The 23,586-nt window shown below is 42.0% G+C and overlaps 1 protein-coding gene across 1 annotated transcript in view; it reads right to left on the bottom strand.

Moving 5' to 3' along the window:
* PITPNC1 (phosphatidylinositol transfer protein cytoplasmic 1) overlaps positions 1-23,586 on the bottom strand; it is a 255,931-nt gene that overhangs the window by 173,542 nt on the left and 58,803 nt on the right. The gene's annotated exons all lie outside the window — the stretch shown is intronic.

The following is a 23,586-nucleotide window of genomic DNA, read 5'->3' as shown; positions in this document are numbered from 1 at the left end:
CCGGGCCCTCCAGAGAAGGACACGCACGGGTTTCATAAGCCCAGGCGCCAATGGGAACGGACCAAAGAGTTTCAGGGAAACTCCAGTATATTCCAGAGTCAGACCTAACTCCAGGGCGCGCCTGAAGACGTGCTGCTCCTCTGACATCCCGAATCTCTGTGCACACATTGCATGCACGGTGCCCCGCACACCGGGCGCTGGTGTTCCCAACCATTTCTCCACTTTCCAAGAGCAGTTCACACAGCTCGAATGCCTAAGATCGCTCTATATTTTAAGAACACAGAAACATTTGAGCATTGTATTTCTCGCATCCCTTCTCGTGAGCGCTAGACTTGTTTCTATTTTAGTCGGATTTTGTTTTGAAACTTTGCTTTCGTATGAACACTCTGCAGAAAAGTACTTACTTCTTGCCAGTTATCTATTAACAAAAAAAGACAAAAAAACAAAAAAAAAAAACTTTGATTTGTAGTTTTAAAGATTAACCCTCCCAAGTTCTCTTCATAACTGCCTTGACATTTTGGGTTGTTCTGTTCTGTTAATTTTCTTTTGCTTTTTTGTGTTTTTTGTTTGTTTTTACTTTTGCATTTAAGACCATTAAATTTGATTTTGTTTTGCTCTAAATAAATAAATAAATAAATAAATAAATAAATTCAATTAGAAAGGTTACATTTTTATGACAGTGTTAACATTTGCAGGCCTATTCTTTAATACACAAGTTATTAAATCCCACAGTCCTTAATCCACACTGCAGACTAATCTAATGCATTTAAGCCGCCCTTGAGAAGCCATCCCTCAGCTCATGGCTTGCACAGCATGATAGCTTTCGCTTTTCTGACCTAAGAAGTCATTCTTTTTCCTCTTGACATCTTAAGAGTCATCTTTAATAATGTTTTTTTTTTCGTAGTTCTAATGTCTTTCAACTTCTGACGTTCCAGATGGACTTGGCAAGTCTGTTCTTCTCCCATAGAAATACCCATTGGCTGAGATATTGCCAACTCCCAAGCATACGATCCAGCAGACACCCTATTACAAAATCCACAAATCCAGATGAAAATCCAGACGCTCTCCAATGTCCTCCACACATTTCCCACTGTGCCCACAACAGATGCTCCCAGTAGCATGACCAGCAGGGCGCACGCGTACACACACACACAGTCTAGCCAAGGGCTTGGGAGAAAGAAGCCCGTGACTACACTACCAATTTTAAATAAGTCATCAGGTCTTTCTGAGTCTCTGTTTCCCTATTTGTAAGATGAGAAGACTAATTTTTGTTTTGTTTTGTTTTTAAAAGATTTTATTTATTTCTTCATGAGAGACACGGAGAGAGGCAGAGACACAGGCAGAGGGAGAGGTTGGCTCCCTGGGGGGAGCCTGATGTAGGACTTGATCCCAGAACACCAGGATCATGCCCTGAGCCAAATGCAGACATTCAATCACTGAGCCATCCAGAAGGCCCGGGAAAGACTAGTTTGAATTGCCTTCACTGACACAGTGACCAAGAGTCAAAAGAAATCCTAATACTTAGGATGACATTCAAAGTTTTTATTAAAATCTTTAGTCTCAGGTGCCTAGGTGGCTCAGTCAGTAAAGCATCTGCCTTCAGCTCAGGTCATGATCCTAGGATTCTGGGATGGAGCCCTGGGTCAGGTTCCCTGCTCAGTGGGGAGTCTGCTTCTCCCCCTCTCCCTGCTCATGCTCTCTCTTGCTCCCTCTTCCTCTCAATAAATAAATTAAATTAAAATTTTAAAATTTTGGGCACCAGGGTGGCTCAGTGGTTGGGCATCTGCCTTTGGCTCAGGTCATGACCCCAGGGTCCTGGGATGAGTCCCACATCAGGCTCCCTGAGAGAGGCCTGCTTGTCCCTCTGCCTATGTCTCTGCCTCTCTCTGTGTATCTCTCACGAATAAATAAATAAAATCTTTTTTTTTTTTAAGTAAAATTTAAAAATCTTTAGTCTCATTTCTTAGGGAATTATTCTAATATTTTCTTGGGTTCTGGGGTGTCCAGCTGGCTCAGTCAGTAGTGTATGACTCTTGATCTCAGGGTTGTGAGTTCGAGCACAACTCGAACAGAGTTGTGGCACAGAGATTATTTACATAAATAACCTTTAAAAAAATTTTTTTTTCCACGGGTCCAGACTCATTGGCAAAATAAGAACCAGCAAGTCCTAAGTTAGGGTTCTGCTGCCTTAAATACTTTTTTTCAGAACCAGGTCAGATGTAAATTAATAATGACAGCAGCCCCTGGAGAATTACACCAGCTTATGCGGTAACTGAACTAATGATGAATTCTTTGGTATAAAGTCAGGATGGTCCCAATTTAGAATAACAAAACATTTCAACAGAGGCTTCTGTTTTTAATCTGGAAAAAGTTGGCTATAAATTATCTCAAGCTTAACAGAAATCTAATTAGGCTAAGCTAGAGAGTAGAAACTAGCAGATCTATCACGTAGGCACTCTGACAACAACTTTCTGAGGTGGGTGTCATGCCCCTAGCACAGGCAAGAAAATAGGACGAAGACAGGTTGATAGGGATGACGACAGAATGGCTATTCCATGACAACCAATAGTGTCGGCTACCTTGTAAAACTTCCTCTTCAGGTATAAATAGAGCTGTGTTTTGAAAGTTAAGATCAATATATTTTTCAAGTAGAAAAAGCACAATATAAGACCAAGTCCCCTCAGGCTACCGACCAATCTGAACTGTTGGTACCTCTCTGAAAACTTCCCATTCTCCCATTCTGTTCTCGGATGTGTGGGTGGGTGATGGATAGATGGATAGATGGATTTATAGTCTTGAAATCAATAAAACTAGAGGTCATAAAACATCTTCCAAAACATTTGTAATGATTAAACCGGAATCACGGCCCCAAAGAGACAATTAATCTTAATGTTGATCAAAAAAGGGTAAGAAAATTATTTTAAAAGATGGTATTGTTTTTCAGTACTTTGATCACTTTATAATCAGAAGGAAATATGTTTTTTGTTGTCACTGTGAGATGCAACTCTCAGAGCTCTGAGTAAGGGTTTATAAAAGAGAAACCTTGAAATGCGTTAGAGATGGTTTGGCTGTGGAAACTTCCTTAGAAAATGGCCGCAAGTCCCATTCTTGCCTCAGATGGGCTTATTATTAATATGAATCAAAAAGTATATCTCTAGGTGCACCTTGGTGGCTCAGTCAGTAGAGCATGCAACTCTTGCCTTGGGGTTATGAATTCAAACCTCATGTTGGGTCTAGAGCTTACTTAAAAAAAAAAAAATTATTTCTGCAGATGATGTACAGGCAAGGAATACAAGAAGGGGTCAGAGAAGCCGGGATACAAAGATGGCACCCTGGGATGCCTGGGTGGACTCAGTTGCTTAAGCAACTACCTTTGGCTCAGGTCATAATCCCAGAGTCCTGGGATCCAGCCTCATGTCAGGCTTCCAGGTCAGTGAGGAGTCTGCTTCTCCCTCTCTCTCTGCTTATGCTCTTGCTTTTGCTGTCTCTCAAATAAATAAATGAAAAAATCTTTAAAAAAAAATACTTTATTTATTCATGAGAGACACAGAGAGAGAGAGAGAGGCAGAGACATAGGCAAGAAGAGAAGTAGGCTCCATACAGGGAGCCCAATGTGGGACTCGATCCCAGGACTCCAGGAACAGGCCCTGGGTTGAAGGCAGCGCTAAACCACTGAGCCACCCGGGTTGCCCCCCAATGAAAAAAAATCTTTTTAACAAAACTTTAAAACCATGTTTTTTAAATGTTTATTAAAAAAAAAAAAACTCCTATATTATTAAGTCAAGAATTTCCTTTAGATGATAGTTCTTCCAAGATATTTTATGTTAAAGGTCACTATGGATTTAACAAAGAATCACAACAAACAGCAGCTAACTGAAGATCAATTAGAGCCTCAAATTACTGTTAGGTCTGTAGGAAAATAAGATTCAGTTCCTATATGGTGTAAAGGGAGGTCATGTAACCCTAAAATGTCACAAACCACAAATACCTTTACTTCTTCCAAAGATACAAGTAATCCTGCTATCTCAGGGAAGTAGAATTTGCAAGCTCTTCAATTCACCTAAACTTTGTTTCATGATCCTAGCCAATTTACTCCTCTGTGTTTATCTGGCCACTCTTTGGCCCTTTGCATATATGACTTTGTTACTGGTCCAGTTACCCCATCAGTCTGCAAACCCCTTAAAGGCAGTATCCAAATTTTATACCTCCTCTGTAAGGTTCATTCCTAAAGGAAGTGCTCCCGCAAAGACTTCTAATCCAAAATTCTACTCCCTTTAAAATATTTTGTATTATTTTTTATTTTCCACAGGTAAGATATATAAGAGACTGAACACTGTCCAGCAAAATTCAGATTTCTCCTTCCTCCATAGCATAGTGTTGTAGCTGGTCACATAGATGCTCAGCAGGATTAAAGGAACCTGTGTCTACAAATATCTAAATTGAACAGAGCCACCTGCATATCTGGCACATCCACCTCATGCTGCTAAATGAGAGAGAAATTCATTTCTTTAAATCTCAGTATTAGGGGGACACCTGGGCAGCTCAGAGGTTGAGTGTCTGCCTTTCACTTAGGTCGTGATCCTAGGGTCCTGGGATCGAATCTTGCATTGGGCTCCACTCAGGCAGCCTCCTTCTCCCTCTGCCTGTGTCTCTGCCTCTCTCTCTGTGTGTCTCTCATGAATAAATAAATAATAAATGAATGATAAATATATTTTAATAAATGAATAATAAATATCTTTTTAATAAATAAATAAATCTCAGTATTGGGAATTTCTTAGCAGGTTCGCCTTTCACTGTAACTAACATATGCATATTTACAGTGGAAAGAATGAAAAAAGATGAAAAGCAGAAAAAAAGTCACCCTGGATCCTACTATACCTAAATAACCACTACTAACAATTTGAGGTTCCTTCCAGACTTTCCTTTATCTACAAAAAAAAAAAAAAAGAAAGAAAAAAAAAAGCCCACATATACCAATTTTCTTACAGAAATGAAAACATATACATTTATAGCTTCTCTCACTTAGTATCATCTTCTATTTAATACATTGATATTTTTCTAGGAGCACCTAGGTGGCATAGTCGGCTAAGCGCCCGCTCTTGATTTCAGCTTAGGTTGTGATCTCAGGGTGGTGGGATCAAGCCCCGCATCAGGCTCCCTGTTCATTGTGGAATCTGCTTGAGATTCTCTCTCTCATTCTCTCCCTCCTCTAACTCTCTCTCTCTCTCTCTCTCTCTCACAAATAAATAAATAAAATCTTTAAAATATATATCGATATTTTTCTAAATAAAAAATGCCTAACATTTTAATGTCTGTATAATAATTTTATTGCTTGGATTTATTAAAATTATTTAAGTAATTTTTAAAAGATTTTATTTTTAAGCAATTTCCACACCCAGTGTGGGGCTCAAACTCACAACCCCAAGGATGCCTAGGTGGCTCAGCGATTGGGTGCCTGCCTTCAGCTCAGGTCGTGATCCCGAGATCCGGGATCTGGGATCGAGTCCTGCATCAGGCTCCCTCTGAGGAGCCTGCTTCTCCTTCTGCCTATGTCTCTGCCTCTCTCTCTCTCTCTCTCTCTTTTCTGTGTCTCTCATGAATAAATAAATAAATCTTAAAAAAAAAAAAACTCACAACCCCAAGATCAAGAGTCGCATGCTTTACTGACTAAACCAGCCAGGCACCACCCCTTAACTAATTTTTCACTGCTGGACATTTAGTGGGGTTTTTTTTTTTCCTTTTTAAAGTTCTGATATAAACAACACTGCAGAGAACATTATGGTATATAAACTTTTGCCTATTTGTCAGGTTTTTTCCTGTAGGTCTCTATTCTTGACACATCTTTGCAAACAGAGCTATTTCCTCTTTCTGAGTACCTATATTATGACTGATAGATATTTGCAAGGCCATATTCATTAGTTATATTTTTGGATGAATTCTCATTCATGTTTTGTCATCCACAGACAACTGGAAAACCAAACACGGGTACAGCTCCCCTGTGAGCACCCAGAAAGAATAAATGACCCCTGCCCAGTGGTAGCAGCCAGGCTCCCCTAATCCAGCATAGTGCTGGTTAGCAACAGGCACAAAAGGGAAAAGAGTAGTTGATCTTGTTTCCTGCTAACAAACCTTGATCTACATCTGTGTTGCCAATTACTTGTTCAACAAACCTGTTACTTTTTTAGAAATAATAAATAATTCAGGGAAAGTCATTTTGAATTGTCTGACATCTGTTGCTTGTATGACTCTGAATTATTCATCAGTGAGCATAAACAGTATTAATTAAAGAAAAGTACTGGAGCAAACCACTGAAATAGAAATGCACACTGCAAAAGAAAATGCCTTTACTCAAAGCATACTCACTTGTCATTGACAAATATCTCAAAGAACATACCTGTCCTTGGGATTTAAAGGAACCAGTACACTTAGAAATCAGAAGGCAAGATACAAAGGACGAGCACTAGTTTGTTTCCAAATGTATTGTTTCCCCCCCCCCTTCAGAAAAATCACCCTCATTGGTCTGCTCCCTCTGCATTCTTCAACCTGCTTGGCTGGGAGGAGTTTTATGGTAGATAAAGGGGAAGGAAAGTTGACTAGCAGGGGTTCAAAATAATCACAAGTAAGCACCATGGATCAGTCACCTTGTGCTTATTCATAAACGGAGATTGAGATGCACTAATGGGGGGTGCCTGGTGGCTCCGCAGTTGAGCATCTGCCTTCAGCTCAGGTTGTGATCCTGGGGTCCTAGGATCGAGTCCCACAGTAGGCTCCCTGCATGGAGCCTGCTTCTCCCTCTGCCTGTGTCTCTGCCTTTCTCTCTCTCTCTCATGAATAAATAAATAAAAATTTAAAACTGTTTAAAAAAAAAAGAGAGAGAGAGAGATGCACTAATGGGAGGGCTCCCCCGCTTCCAAATGCAGGATGGCTCAATTAATCTGGCTGCCACCCCCTGATCACTTATTTCCATGACGACTTTGGCACTTCCTTTCGACAAAGCGCTTTCTTGTGGTAAAGAGCAAAAGAGAAAGACCGCACAGCCTGGCAGCCACATGGGTGGCTCTTGGCTAATTCTCCCCCGGTCTGTCTGTCTGTCGACTCAATTAGCGAGACATCAGACTCAGTAACAGCTTCTGCTGCAGAAGACACTAGGGAGCGGGTGTGTGTGTGTGTGTGTGTGTGTGTGTGTGTGTGTGTGAAAAGTGTGAGCACAAAGGAAATGTGTTCAAAGAGTTTCTAAAGCACTCTGGGTAAACAGAGGCCTCCGAGGTGGTGGGGCAGGGGCAGGGCAGCTCTGCAACAGGTCTCTCGGGTACCAGAAGAAACAGGCCTCTGGGGAAGGCAAGGTGGGGGAGCTGCTGGGGAATTGGGAAGGGGGGGGTGGCCTGAACCAGGAGATTTTTCACAGAAACCTAATTCCTTTGTGTGGCTCCAGTGAATTGCTCAGCAACCAGGGCCTGACTCCGAGGTAACCGGGCCTGCTCCCTCCACTCCAGTACCAACTGCTGGGGTTGCTGTGGGCAACAGAGGAGAGACGCTAGGCAGGGGAGGGGGACAGCAGAGAATAGACTAGAAGGACGGGAAGAGGAAGAAATGTCAAGAGAAGGGCTGAGGAAAGCCACAAGCCCAGTTTGGGGTCCTTCCAAACGCTCTGAATTCAGAGGGACGGCAAGCGACTGGCAAGGTCCCCTCGCTAGTGGCCACTAATGAAAGGCTTCTGTGCATACATTAGCCCTCCAGTCTCTCCAGATCTTCTGAGCCGCAGAGACCTCCCAAAGCTTCCAGAAAAAGGGAGAGCCACAGAAACCCTCCGCAGGTCTCTCTGAATCCTCTTTCAGTGACCCCCTTTCAAGGGATTTCACTAAAGGGGACAAGTCTCCCTTGTTCCTCCAAGCTTGGTGGGTTGTGGTGGTTTTGTTCCTTCGGGGAAGAAGGTTGGAGGAGGTACAGGAGATGGGGGGCGGGGGGTGCTGGGAGAAGGAGACAAACAGCCCTGCCCGCCTTCGCCTTCCAATGGCCCTTCATCAAAGAGGGCTTGTTGCTGGAGACGGCAGGGGAGGGGCAGAGAGAAGCCCGGGCGCTCGGTTTCCCAAAAAAGGCTGAACAGGGACCTCAGTGTCTCTTTCAGGCACTACCCCAAGTTTTCGCAAAAAGAAATAAAATGACACTTTGGAAGTCTGAGCTGAGGGCACCTGGGTGGTGCAGTGGTTGAGCGTCTGCCTTTGGCTCAGGGAGTGATCCTGGGGTCCTGGGATCGAATCCCACATCGGGCTCCCTGCATGGAGCCTGCTTCTCCCTCTGCCTGTGTCTCTGCCTCTCTCTGGGTCTCTCATGAATAAATAGATAAAATCTTTTTTTTTTTTTTAGATAAAATCTTTATTTTTTTTTTAATTTTTATTTATTTATGATAGTCACAGAGAGAGAGAGAGAGAGAGAGAGAGAGGCAGAGACACAGGCAGAGGGAGAAGCAGGCTCCATGCACCAGGAGCCCGATGTGGGATTCGATCCCCGGTCTCCAGGATCGCGCCCTGGGCCAAAGGCAGGCGCCAAACCGCTGTGCCACCCAGGGATCCCTTTTTTTAGATAAAATCTTTAAAAAAAAACATCCAAACACAAACATTTACATTTAGAAAAATAGGAAAGAAAAAAGAGGCACTGCCTCCCTCCCTTGGACCACAAGCAGCTTCTAAGCTAGAGGTAGAGTCTTAGGAGCAGCACATGAACTTATCATGGGTTCACCCGGCTCGGATGTGCCATCACTCTCAGCAGGAAGAGCCCGGGGGCAACCCAGGGTTGGAGTCTTGGTGTGGTGATTACACCATGACGCACCCAGAAATTGGGTGCTGTGAAAGGACACTCGAACTGCTCACTGTAAGCAAGGCTTTGGGCGTGGGCAGCGGGGGAGGTTCTCTTGTGGCTCCGATCTGTGAGGCACACGAAACCCACAGGGCGGGAGGAAGCCGGGGGGCCTCAGTAGAGTTCACCCAAACCTTCCATGCTTTCTGAATGGTAAAAATGAACTGAAAACAAGTGTCCTGGGACACCTGGGTGGCTCAGTGGTTGAATATCTGCCTTGGCTCAGATCGTGATCCTGGGGTCCCGGGATCGAGTCCCACATCAGGCTCCCTAAAGGGACCCTGCTTTTCTCTCTGCCTGTGTCTCTGCCTCTCTCTCTGTGTGTCTCTCATGAATAAATAAATAAAATTGTAAAAAAAAAAAAAAAGAAAAGAAAACAAGTATCCTCAGGGGAGTAAGGGAGATACAAATGAGCAGCTCGGTAAACCCCTCTTCAGAGGCAACACCTAGCATTGCCACACTTCAGCACACATGGGGATCCCCCAGGAATCTCGTTGTGGTGCAGATTGACTCAGAAAGTCTGGGGTGGGACCTGAGATCATGCATTTCTAACAAGTTTCCAAATACTGACCACATTTTGAGAAGCAACAGCTCAGGGACGCCTGGGTAGCTCAGTGGCTGAGTGTCTGCCTTCAGCTCAGGGAGGGATCCCAGGGTCCAGGATTGAGCCCCATATCGGGCTCCCAACAGGGAGCCTGCTTCTCCACCTGCCAGTGTCTCTGCCTCTCTCTAATGAATAAATAAAATCTTTAATAAAAAAAAGAGAGAGAGAGAGAGAAGCAACAGCTCAGAATCACTGAAGTTCAGAAAGGGAAACCCACAAGCCAGGCCTTCTCCAGGGCAATGAAATCAGTACCCACGGCAGTGAGGCCAACCTCAGGGATTTTTTTTTTCCCCTTAAGAGATTGTATTTATTTATCTGATAGTGAGAGAGCACAAGTAGGCAGATCAGCAGGCAGAGGCAGAGAGAGAAGCAGGGAGCCCGACGCAGGACTTGATCCCAGCACCCCAAGATCATGACCCAAGCCCAAGGCAAGTGCCTAACAGACTGAGCCACTCAGGTACCCCAGATTTTCTTTTTAAGTTGCCCAGGTGATTCTTCTGTATGGTCAGGGCTGGGAACCCACTGGTTCTGGCTCTCATTATTAACTAGATACATTACATGGCCCCAAAAAACTTAGCATCTGGAAATCTCAGTTTTGTATCAGAAAAGGGTTGCTGGCCAAAATGGACTGATGTAGAAACAAATACACAGAATTTGAAAGCACACAGAAAAAAAAAAGTAATATATGATAGTATTTTACATGATCGCATGTTAGCTTGTTTCATTAAAGTGAGGAGTTAACAGTGTCCCTGACTAATCAAATTCTACAAGTATTGGCCCCATGGCTGCAGGCTAACTCTCTAGAAGAGACTCTTAGAAAAAAAGAGACAGACAGACAGACAGACCTTTAGTTAGGGACCTCACTGCTGTTCTGTTAACAACCCCCCTCCCCAGCCCAGTGCCTTGAGACTTTCTTTTTTTAATTTTTATTTATTTATGATAGTCACAGAGAGAGAGAGAGAGAGGCAGAGACACAGGCAGAGGGAGAAGCAGGCTCCATGCACCAGGAGCCCGATGTGGGATTCGATCCTGGGTCTCCAGGATCGTGCCCTAGGCCAAAGGCAGGCGCCAAACCGCTGCAACAACCTAGGGATCCCGAGACTAACTTTCTTAAATGACAAAGGACTCAAAAATGGATTTGAAGTCTCATAGGCATCCCAGCTAGTACCTTTAAAAAGTGTTCCTTGGCAGCCCAGGTGGCTCAGTGGTTTAGTGCCACCTTCAGCCCAGGAGGGCATGATCCTGGAGACCTGGGATCGAGTCCCATGTCGGGCTCCCTGCATGGAGCCTGCTTCTCCCTCTGCCTGTGTCTCTGCCTCTCTTTCTCTCTCTGTCTCTCTCTGGTCTCTCATGAATAAATAAATAAAATCTTAAAAAAAAAAAAAAAAAAGTGCTCCTAAAGGCGCACCTGGGTGGCTGTAGGTTAAGCACCTGACTCTTGATTTCAACTCAGGTCGTGATCTCAGGGGTCGTGGGATCAAGCCCTGCACTGAGCCCCATGTCAGGCTCTGCGCTCAGTGGGGAGTCTGCTCGAGATTTTCTCCCTCTTTCTTTGCCCCTCCCCACCCCCATTCACATGCTCTCTCTAAATAAGTAAAGGAATATTTTTTGGAAAAAGTCCTCCTGGGGATCCCTGGGTGGCTCAGTGGTTTAGCGCCTGCCTTTGGCCCAGGGTGTAATCATGGGGTCCCGGGATCGAGTCCCACATCGGGCTCCCTGCATTGGAGCCTGCTTCTCCCTCTGCCTCTGTCTGTCTGTCTGTCTCTCATGAATAAATAAATAAATAAATAATCTTTAAAAATAAAAAAGCCCTCCTAACATTCTTTCAAATCTGGATTCCTGGCACCAATTAACGACCGATGCAGGACCTACAAAGCAAATCCACGCTCCCTTCCTTTCCACTCCCGTTCCATCTCTCTAATCCAGAGCTCCAGGGTGCAAGGAAGGTGCTCAGCAGCCAACTTTCCACTTTCTGTGCAATAAACACAACTCCAAAGGGCATCAGTTCTGCCAGCCGCCAACAGATGGCATCAGCGGTCGCACAAGGTCACTGGAGCCTCAGCCTTGGCTTTGTTCCTTAATCCCTGTCATGTTTGCTGTTGGAAATGCGTGTCTTGTTGCAAACTTACTGAAGGTGAAAAAAATTAGGTCAAAATGCAAGCCTTCGGATAACAACATGAGAGCTGTGAAGGAGTAAGAGCCCCCGACATCCTCGGCTCCCTGATGAGATAGCTTCACCAGCAACCAATGCGTACCCAGCTGGGTAAGTGTCACGTCGGGGTTAGAACAAATAGGCGTTCAGCAACTCACCTGTGCAACGCTTCTGTGTCCCCGGGTGACATAACAACGAAGTCGCTTCTCCCAGCCCACGCAGAAACCACAAAGCAAAACAACCTTCCACCATGAAGCAAAGCTATAACCGCCGCTTTTCAGAACCAAAGACTCTCTGAGAAGCAAAACTCCACTTCCCCTTGATTCATCGGGCTTGTGTGCTCAGCACATCAGCTATTCCCAAGAAAACAGGGCCCTTCTTTATTGACTGCAACAATGCCGGGTGTTCAAGCTAGGGCGGTTTAGTTCTTTCTGCAGGAACTTAGCTGAATGCCTTGTGCTGGTCTTTCAAAGGTAATGGTCAGGAATCCTGTGGATTGCTAGAATTCTAAAGAACAACGGTTCTCCACCAGGGGAGACTTTGCTACCCCAGGGGTCATCTGGTGGTACTGAAGATATGGTGGTGGTCAGGGGCAGGACAGAGGAAGGATGCTGCCGGCATCTAGAGTGCACAGGACAGGCCCCGCAACCAAGAATGATCCAGTCCAACTGTCAATAGTGGTGTGGTTGAGAAACCCCACTCTAGAGCCAAGAATTTGGGCCAAGAAAATTTAAATTCCACAAGTCAATTTCCCACTGGACTGAGAAGACAAAAGCTAATTAATGGGAACTCCTTCCTGACGTCAAAATTGGCCATCCCAGTCTTTCCTGGTCCTGTTTTTGAGAACAGTGTCCTTCATTGTCACCAAGGCCTCCCCTGTGAATCTCATTGCGGCCGACCTTCTCAGGAACTTCGCCCCATCCACCATGTGCTCTTCCTTAGCGTCTACACTCTTACCACTCCCTCCACCTGATTCCGAGAGGCTGTTTTCCCATTTCAAAAACATCTTTCAGGGCACCTAGCTGGCTCAATCAGTAGAGTGTGGAACTCTTGATCTCAGGGTCATGAGTTCAAGCCCCATGTTGGATGTAGAGATTACTTAAAAATAAAATCTTAAAACAAAACTCTCACCCAAGCAATAGATACCCTGAGTCCTAACTGATTTAAACAAATGATTGAGGGGTGCCTGGGTGGCTCGTTGGTTGAGCGTCTGCCTTTGGCTCAGGTCGTGATCCTGGGGTCCTGGGATCAAGTCCCGCATCAGGCTCCCCACAGGGAGCCTGTTTCTCCATGTCTTCGCCTCTCTATCTCTCATGAATAAATAAAATCTTAAAACAATTTTTAAAAATTTTAATGATTGGATAAATAAATAAATGGAAGAGAAGGGACAAATCTTCCTTACAGAAGAATTCCAGGTAATACACATGGAAGGAAGGAAAGAGCTAGAAAATCACAAGTACAACGCTACAGTAATCATAGCTGCAGGCGAGATCCCCTGATGAATGTTCAAAGTTTTTAAAGGAGAAATAGGATACTTGCAGGGCCTCAAAGCATCTTTTAGAAAGTATTTATTCATAACTGTGGTGGTTTTAGCATACCCAAACAACCTTTCTTGGATCATCCCCCAACCCTAGGAGGTAGCACTTAATGTACCTCCCCTTGATTGTGGGCTGGATTTAATGGCCCACTTCTAGTGGATAGAGTATGTTCTAAGGACAGCTTTCTAGAATGTCAGGCTGACCTCTTCAGGGTTTTTTTTTTTTCCTAAGGTCATGGAGATATTTGGGCACAATACCCAAATGCATGCACCCAGGTGTGGCTGGTAGGTGGATTTGCCTTTTTTTTTTTTTTTTTTTTTTTTTTTAATGACTTTGAGTTTCCCATCAAGATACAGAGCTTGGTGTTTACCCTTAGTGACAATAACTTGTTGAGCAGGGCGCCTGACCCGGTGGCTTAGCGGTTTAGCGCCGCCTTCAGCCCCGAGTGTGATCCTGGAGACCTGGGATCGAGTCCCACGTGAGGCTCCCTACATGGAGCCTACTTCTCCCTCTGCCTATGTCTCTGCCCCTCTCTCTTTGTGTCTCTCATGAATAAATAAAATCTTTAAAAAATAATAATAATAACTTGTTGAGCAAATCTATTTTGGGTGCAGGCAAAGCAAACCTATTAAACCCCTAAAGGGACTTGCAGGTATGGCAAGAGAACACTATTGAGTTCCAGAATTCAGAATTTTACAATGGCCATCACAGAGCACTTCCAAAGCCTCGATGACAACATCCATTAAGTTAACACCCAATTCACTCTGGGTCAGAGTAAAGATGAAAAAATCTACAACTGAAACCTCTCTCATCTTCCACACCTTCCTCCTCCAGTCTTGCATCAGAAAAAGCAATTGGAGTTGGGGGGGTGGGGGGTGGGATCTGATTGATGCCTCAGAGCCCTTTTCAGCTACAATAGGAACAGGTTTAGAAAGGAATCAAATGGCCCTGGGCATAAGAATGCCAGGTCTTTCTCCTGCAAAAAGTGGGGTCAAAACCCTGTTCATAGGAGAAAATACTTCTTAGGATCATCTCCCCAAGTCTTCATCTTAAAGTCAGCCTCTGGAGATCACTCTAAGACATATGTACATCCAATAATATAAAACTTTAAAATCATAGCCCCAGAGGGCACACTCCCAGTGAATAGCCCAAGAATGCAAAGCATGCCTCTGTGATCTAACTAGGAGTAATGCTAGTTAAAGTACTGGAGTCAAAAAAATAAAATAAAATAAAATAAAATAAAGTACTGGAGTCTTGGGCAAAGTAGCTTAAAACCCCAATAATCGTAAAAGAGTGGTCTAAGACAAGTTAACAACTTCATATACCTCGTAAGACTGCTTCTTTGGTACAATTTTAAATTAGCTTTTTAAATTAGCTTCCACAAATCTTTGCGTAGTCCGTTATATTTCAGATGTTGAATTTAGAACAGCGTTCAAAGATTTTTATGGGGCAAGTTCCACGGTTCCAATTCCAATTTACCATTCTTCCTTTACTGACTTCCTTTTGGAGTTCACCAGTATATGAGTCCTTGAGGACTAAAAAACCAATGAATTAATCAAAGGAAAAATGTTCTGTTTCCCTCATTTAGAAATTCGTTGAAATATAAATGAAGTCCATCCTGAACAGCAGGACGTTCTGAGAAAGCCATCAGCCTAAATGCCTTTATGAATAACTATTATGTTATGTTCTCAAAAGATTTTACATCTCGGCTACATGAATAATCAGACCACTAAAGAACACAAGGAAGGTAATGCAGGTCCATACATTTTTTTTTCCTCTGCTTATATGAACACATAAGTTATGTTTTTCATTTTTACCACCAATACATATTCAGGTAGCTTCTCCTATGGTGCTTCCTGACCCTGCGTTAGGGACTTCTGGAAGCTGATTTTGCTTCCTCAGACCTCCAATGAACTATGTGAAGAAAAAAGTAATCCCACCTTGAAGGCAATATTCTGCTTAATTTGTAAGAACTGGTAGTTTGGGCTCAGGAAAAACTGAATCAATGTTTCCACAAATGCATATTATGGAAATATATGCCACAAATTCAATTAAGAAAGTGACTAATCAATATTGCAAATAAGTATTTAAAAAAGGAAACTTGGGGCACCTGGCTGGCTCAGTTGGTAAAGCATAAGACTCCTGATCTCAGGGTTATAGGTTCGAGCTCCACATTGGGTATAAAAATTACTTAAAAATAAAATCTTCAAAAAAGAAAACTAACACAAATCACACTTTGAACTCCCCCTCCCTATCATTCAGAGGTACAAAGAGAGAACTACTGTGCACCAGTGTTCATCTGCCTTCAGCTATTACAAACCGTTACCTGCTATGGCACCTGGTGGCTCAGTTGGTTAAGTATCTGACTTTAGCTGGGTTCATGATCTCTAGGTTCTGGGATCCCCCACCTCCTACTCAGCAGGGAGTTGGCTTCTCCCTCTGCTCCTCCCCCACTTGTGTTCACTCTCTCAAATAAATACATAAAATCTTAAAAAAAAAAAAAACTGTTACTTGCTATACAGCAGTATTTTTAAGTCTGTGTTACTATAGGATGCTTATCATTTTAAAAATTACAAATGCTTAATGTCATTAGCATTACTACATGTACATGTGTGTACATATGAACACAATCTATGTGTTTGTCTATGTAGTTGACCCTTGAAAAACACATGTTTAGGGGTGACTGGGTGGCTTAGTCAGTTAAATGTCTGCCTTTGGCTCAGGTAATGATCCCAAGGTTTTGGAATTGAGCCCTGAGACAGCCTCCCTGCTCAGTGGGGAGCCAGCTTCTCCCTTTTCCCACTGCCCCTTGGCTCATGCTCTCTCTCGCTACCTCAAGTAAATAAATTAAATCTTAAAAAAAAAGAAAAGAAAGAGAAAAGAAAAACACATGTTTGAACTCTGTGAGTCCATTTATATGCAGATTTTTTGATAAATACAGTATTATAAATGTATTTTCTCTTCGTTATGATTTTCTTAATAACATTTTCTTTTCCCTGGCTTACTCTATTGTAAGAATACAGTATATAATACATATAAGATACAAAAGATGTGTTAATAGATTGTATGTTACAGTGAGGCTTCTGGTCAACTGTGAGCTATTAGTAATTAAGTTTTGTGAAGTCAAAAGTTATATGCAGATTTTCAACTGCACTGCAGAGGCTGGGGGGGGTGGCGCAGGAGTGGTCAGTCATCAATACCCCAACCTCTGCAATTGTCCAGGGGTCAAGTGAAATTATTTAGTGATCAAACTAGTCTTCCCCACCCCCACCCCCACCCCCGGAACTTGCCAATTAGAAAATGTCATTACGGGATCCCTGGGTGGCTCAGCGGTTGAGCTCCTGCCTTGGGCCCAGGGCGTGATCCTGGAGTCCAGGGATTGAGTCCCACATCGGTCTCCCTGCATGGAGCCTGCTTATCCCTCTGCCTGTGTCTCTGCCTCTCTATCTCTCTCTGTCTCTCATGAATAATAAAAAAAAAAAAAATGTCATTACATGATATAAATCATTTCCCTGGCTCCACCCCATTTGCATAAAAACAGTCTTTTTTTAAGCACAATATGTACTTGGGAAGTGCCTGTTACATGATAGTAGGTCCCTATAGCTTAATGTACCAGATTACTACACCTTAAGCACAAAACAGGAAAAAAAATTGTTGTTAAACTCACTCCTCCCAACCCATAATAAACAGAACTCTCTTCCTAATGAAAGGACCAAGCAAATGTACTTCAAAGATAGAGCTACCAACATCACAGGTTTTAAATTCAAAAAGTATGTTGTGAATACAAACAGAACTCTATCCAGGAGAGAAGTGGGAGAGAGGTGATGGGTATGAATTCCAGAGACTAGATAGCCATCCTGGCTGTGTAACGGACTAGTTCTGGAAAAACAAACAAGCTATGGTATACTTTCAGGCTTCAGATCCTTTGTTTATAAAGTTAGAATGGTGAATTAAAATATCTAAGTTCCATGCCAGTTCAAAATTCTAAGATTTTAAACACAATGGCTTCAGGGTGCCTGGATGGCTCAGTCAGTTAAGCCTGTGCCTTCAGCTCAGGTCATGATCCCAGGGTCCTGGGATCGGGCTCCCTGCTAGGGCTCTCTGCTCTGGCTCTGCTCCCTGCTTGGCAGGTAGCCTGCTTCTCCCTCTCCCTCTGCCACCTTCCCTGCCTGTGTTCGCTTGCTCCCTCTGTCTGTGCCAAATAAATAAATAAAATCTTTCAAAAAATAAATAAATAAAGACAACTGCTTCAGTATCTGGCCCTTGCTGAGGATCAGTGACACTGATCCTGACGCCCAAGGTTGAACTGTGGTTGCTATAAAGATTTTGCTTTGTCACTCTCCCAACACAATGGGATGGGTTTGGAGAAAAACAGGAAAGCGTGTCCTGTGTGATATGCATGTGGTCTCCTTAAGTGAAAGGAGACTCCCTATTTCATTAGTTCCCACAAAATGTTCAATGTCATCAACTAACATAAAACAGCCCTACTCAGAAACGGCTCCTACAGCTGTACATGATCCTGTGCTGTTCTACTGAGCCTATTATTTATTTGATTCAAGTAGGAAGATTCTAGGAGCCTTTTCAAAATGGGAGTATAGAATAGGTTTTACTTCTAATTTGTGTAATCCCAGATACCAGTAGAATTTATTCTTCTCATACAGGTGGTTTAAGGCACGAGAAGGCAAAAGCTCTGAGGCCTAGAATACAAATACGGGCTAACCCCTATAGGCAAGCACCCAGACTGGGAGAAAGCCCTGCCACCTTACACTGTTTATTCACCTCTAATGAACAATGGCAAGCCAGAAGCTGACAGGGAAAGTATGGAAAATCAATGCGTACTAACTCTGACAGACAATTCTGGGTGCAGTATACCTGCCACAGGTAATAAATCACTTCATTTAAGTTTATCTTTTTAGCAGGGCACGGTGGATTATATCCATATATCACTTCAACCTCTTTTTTCTGTCCTGTTGACAAAGGACAAATTGAGAAGGATGGTAGCAAAGCCGGGAGAAAGAAGGCTGGAAAACAGAGAGCTCTATTACTAGGCCAACACAGCAAGAGAAATAACAACAATAATAAAACCTCAGTATTTTCTAATGGCGTCGGTTCCATCTATAAAATCTTAAGGCGCTTGATGGATTTACTGATGAAGTTACCATGGGTTGGAAGACAAAGGCAGTTTTCTTTCCAAACCCGTCAGGGTGTAGTATGTATCTACAGTCTCAATAGGATCAACCACTTAAAACCCATGGGTCAGTTTATGGGTTTCATGAATGACACTGCTTAAACTGGTACCCAGAGAAGGACTGAAGCATAGAACTGAATGTGGTAAATAGGACTTCTGGATCGACAATATGGTGACAGGCTAAGATAATGTGGGGGAGAAAAAAACAAAAAACAAAAAACACTTCCCACCACAAACACATACGAATGCTGGGTAAATCTGACCTGAAAAGGAAAAGGAAAAACTGAGTAAAAGCAAATGAGCTGGGACGCCTGGGTGGCTCAGCGGTTGAGCATTGCCTTCAGTTCAGGGCATGATCCCAGGGTTCTGGGATCAAGTCCCACATCAGGCTCCCTTCAGGGAGTCTGCTTCTCTCTCTGCCTGTGTCTTTGCCTCTCTCAATGTGGCTGTGTCTTTGCCTCTCTGTGTGTGTCTCTCATGAATAAATAAATTTAAAAAAATTTTTTAAGATTTTATTTATTTATTCATGAGAGACACACACAAAGACAGACAGAGACACAGGCAGAGGGAGAAGCAAGCTCCATGCAATGAACCCGATGTGGGACTTGATCCTGGGAATCCGGGATGCCTCCTGAGCCAAAGGCAGATGCCCAACCACTGAGCCACCCAGAGGTCCCAAATAAAATCTTTTAAAAGAAAAAAAAGTGCATATGAGCTGATCCTAAGGCCTTGAGCATAGTGATCTAAGAAATTTGAACTAATAAATTAGCAGAAACATGGGTCCCAAGCCAGGGATACTCCTGGGATCTCTAAAACAACAACGTAAATTGTTCTGGAGGAGCCCAACTATCAGGCCACATGATACCCACAGAAAAAAATAATCCCCACTAAAGATCTGCTTATCAGGGGATACCTGAGTGGCTCAGTGGTTTAGCGTCTGCCTTTGGCCCAGGGCATGATCTTGGAGTCCCGGGATTGAGTCCCACATCAGACTCCCTGTGTGGAGCCTGCTTCTCCCTCTGCCTGTGTCTCTGCCGTTCTCTCTCTGTGTCTCTCGTGAATAAATGTTTTAAAAAAAATCTGCTTATCAGAATATGTAAAATTACAATATACCATGAAGAGAAAACAGCAAACACAGCAAACAAATCCAGGAACGTGAGATAATAAAGTAACAATTTGAAACAGAAGATACTAAATAAGTATGTTTTAAATACTAAATAAGTATCTTTAAAACTATTAATGACACAAAGGAGGAAATAAACCCTGAGAAAAAAATATGGAAAATGCAACATGTTTGAAAATAATCCAGATAGAACTCCAAATGAATGTTATAATCACTGGTATTAAAAAAAAAATCAACAGAAATATTAAGTAGCAGATTAGACACAAATGAAGAGAGGATTAAGTAAAAGAGAAGACAGACTTGAGGAAATTACCAAAGGGCAATAGAGAGATGAAAGGGACATGAAAGAGTGGCTGTGGGAAATAGGGACAATGGAAACATAAACAATGAGAAGGTCCAGATGAGAGAGAGAGAGAGAGAGAAAGGAGGTCCATCTGCATTGAATGCAAGATCCAGATAACAAAAATAAAGATTGTATTTTGGGCCCTTCAAGAAACAGATGCCAAGGAAGGATATTAGAGAAAACAGGAGAGGGTGAGGAGGATGTTCAAATCATGATGCGGGTGTAATTTCTAAAGGAGAGAGAAGAAGAAGGCATACTGGAGAGGATGAGACTCAGAATGAAGCACAGCTTTAAGAAAGTTTTGGCCATCTTGCTGTGGAATCCTTGAGCCAAAGCCACCCATTAGAGGAGTTCTACATCTTACAGGAATAGGCCAGCACTACAAGCCCCATCTCCTCAGGCCAACAGGGAGCAGCCCAGGGGAAGCATGGCTTTGGAGTAAATACTTAATGTGGCATCTGGGAGTCAGTCAACATTGCTTCCCACAGCAGGAGATGTGGAGGCACATTTTTATGGTTACTGAAATGAAGGAGAAGCAATATTGTAAAAGACAGTAGTTAAGGATGCTGCAGAACTGTGAAAGCCATAAACCCTCCAGGTGGAGAATACTACCAAATTCTAAGCAGGATAAATAAGAATAAATCTACACACATTGTGGTCAGCCTATTGAATATCAAAGACAATTAAATACCAAAAATGGGGAGAAATTATAATATTAAACAAAAAAGAAAATAAACCAGGCAGAGGTAGAATTGGAGCTGATTTCAGACTGCTATTTCAGTACACACATTAAACATCTAAGGAAAATAAATAAATAAATAAATAAGTATAAACATCTAAGGAAACAAAACTAGTAGATTAAAAAAAAGGGAGGAATTGATAAAATTCAAATTCTTTTTTTTTTTTTAAGATTTTATTTATTTATTCATAGAGATGCAGAGAGAGAGAGAAAGAGGCAGAGACACAGGCAGAGGGAGAAGCAGGCTCCATGCAGAGAGCCCGACGTGGGACTCAATCCAGGGTCTCCAGATCACGCCCTGGGCTGCAGGCGGCGCTAAACCGCGGCGCCACCAGGCTGCCCGATAAAATTCAATTTCATAAGAGATAGGAAAGGAGGGGGAAAAAAGCAAAGGAAAAATGTTGGAAATAGCATGAAACAAGAGAAATAATCGAAAATATATTAGCAATTACAACAAATGCAAAAAAACTAAAGTAGATGGTTAAAAAAAATTCAGACTGGGTTTTTAAAAAATATAGGCTGTTTGTAAGAGGTACATATAAAATATAACAACATAGAAAAATGAAAAATAATGGTATTAGAAAACATATACTAGACAAATGCTAATCATAAAGATGGAGAAAGGCTTAAATAATTATATTAAGATCATCAAAACAGACTAAAGCAAAATCATCATTAGGATTGCACACTTACTGGTTCTTACCAGTTGGACAATTACTTAGCCTTTTGGAAACTGACTGATCTCATCCATGCATCCCATTTGCATCTATAGAATGGATGACAATAATAGAATATTTTTAAATCTGTAGCATGTTTTTCCTAACATAAGCAGAGAAAAAGCAAAATATTAATGTCTGTTTAATGTTTCCAGTGGTTGCCCAGGTCAGAGTTTCATTATTTTCTGTTCATTTTTATCTATTTGAATTGTTTTAAAAATAAAAACATTTTAATTAAGTTCCAAAACTCAATGTAAGTAAAATATAAGACCACAGTAAATGAAAATGTTCTCATATACCAGTTGGAAGAATAGAAACTATACAGCTTTCCTAGAGGACAATTTTGCAAGACACACCAAAGCTTTAAAAATGTAGATATCCCTTAATCCAGTGATTAAAATCTTATAATTTATCTCAAGGAATTAATCAGAGATGTGTACAAACACGTACTAGTTTACAGCTATTATATCTAATAGTGAAAAATTCAAAACAGCTTTAATGTAGGTGGGAAGTACTTGAGTAAATTTTAATGCATCTGTATAACAGAACAGTATGTAGTCATTTAAGAGTCAGGTTATAGAAGAATATTAATGGCAAGTATATTATACATTAATAAGTGAAAAAGATATGCAAAGCATTAAACATAGTATCAGCTTATTTTTACTAAAAAAATATATGTGTACAGGGGTGCTGAGTAGCTTAGTTGGTTGAGTGTGTGACTTGATTTCAGCTCATGATCGAGACCCACATCTGGCTCTGCACTGGGCGTGGAGCCTGCTTAAGAGTCTCTCTCTCCAAAAAAAAAAAAAAAAAAATTCTCTCTCTCCCTCTCCCTTTGCCTCTCACCTCCCTCTTAAAAAAAAAAAAGTGTGTGGTATGTGTGTGTGTACATATGTACACTATGGAGTGGAAGGATATACAGTGACCATGCTACCAAAAAAACATCTTTGGATGATGGAGATTCTGTATGATTTTTGTTTTATTGTGCTTTCCTGTGTTTTCCAAGCTTTATGCAGTGAGCATATGGTGCTTTGCAATTAGAAAAAAGTAATCATTATTTCTAAAATAAGTGGCAATAATTCCAGTATATACGCTACCGCAGGGGTCCATAAACTATGTTCTGCAGGCCAAATCCAGCCTGCCACCCATTTCTGTACTGCCTGTGAGTTAATAATGGTTTTACATTTTTAAATGGCTGAAAATCAAAAGAAGAAGAATATTTACAATATATCATTCTAAATCTCTGTACTTAATCTTTACAACATCCCTGTGAAGTAGGGATTACTCATTTTATAGATGAGGGAACAGAAGCTTCTAGATAGGTATGTAAGTAGTCAAAGATCTCATAATTACTGAGTCTTTGTGCTGGCACTCAAACCCAAGGAGTCTTACCCCAGAGCTGAGGCTCTTAATCTGCTTCCCCTGTGAAAAGTTTTCCAACACTATCAGAGCTAACGCAGCCAGCACATTCTCATGAATTCTCAGGCTGGAAGACCATGGTGTTTTGAGGGAAGCTTTGTTGGATAACGAGGCCCCGTTTCTACCATGATAATAGGAAACACTAACTTTGAACTCCAATTAAGCAAAATGTTATTCTCCCCTGCCAAAATTCTCTTCTTCTCATTAGTAAATCTGTATTACAAAAAAATTGTACCCAATTATTATGTTTTGAATTTCATCAATAAAAATTTGTGGAAATTTGTTTTGTCTCTCATTACATAAGCACTTAAGCAACGTCCTTGGTACTGTTTCTTGGCCCACAAAGCCTAAAATATTTACTATCTGACCCTTTATAGAAAATGTCTGCAAAAAAAAAAAGAAAGAAAGAAAGAAAATGTCTGCAGACCTCCATTCAAATTGAGAGAAAAGTGAAGAATTGGCAGGCACAGTACTGATGGACATCCCCTCTCCTAGAACTCAGAGTAACCAATAACCCATATGGTTCTCTTTTCCAAACTATTACACAAATTCTCAATCATTTAGAGAGTGACTTTCTTTCCTCTGTTTTTAACTCCCACCAAGGGGTGAGAGAAGAGAAAAGATGAGAAGAGAAGAGAAGAGAAGAGAAGAGAAGAGAAGAGAAGAGAAGAGAAGAGAAATGAAGAGAAGAGAAATGAAGAGAAGAGAAATGAAGAGAAAAGAGATAAGACAAAGCAAAGAAAACAAAACAAAACTTAGTTCACTCAAGTTATTACTCTTAGAAACTCTGGCAAAAAATGTGTTCAGGGGAAGAGACTTGACTTTTATATCATCTCAGAAGTTAATTTATCACTGTCTTGTGTTACCTAAAATAATTTAGAATAGGCCACTCACACTAAATATCAGTTGGT

The sequence above is a fragment of the Canis aureus genome, chromosome 16, assembly GCF_053574225.1.
Source record: "Canis aureus isolate CA01 chromosome 16, VMU_Caureus_v.1.0, whole genome shotgun sequence".
Taxonomy (NCBI): Eukaryota; Metazoa; Chordata; class Mammalia; order Carnivora; family Canidae; genus Canis; species Canis aureus.
Note: the sequence above shows the minus strand (reverse complement) of the source record. Positions and strands in the feature narration are given on the sequence as shown.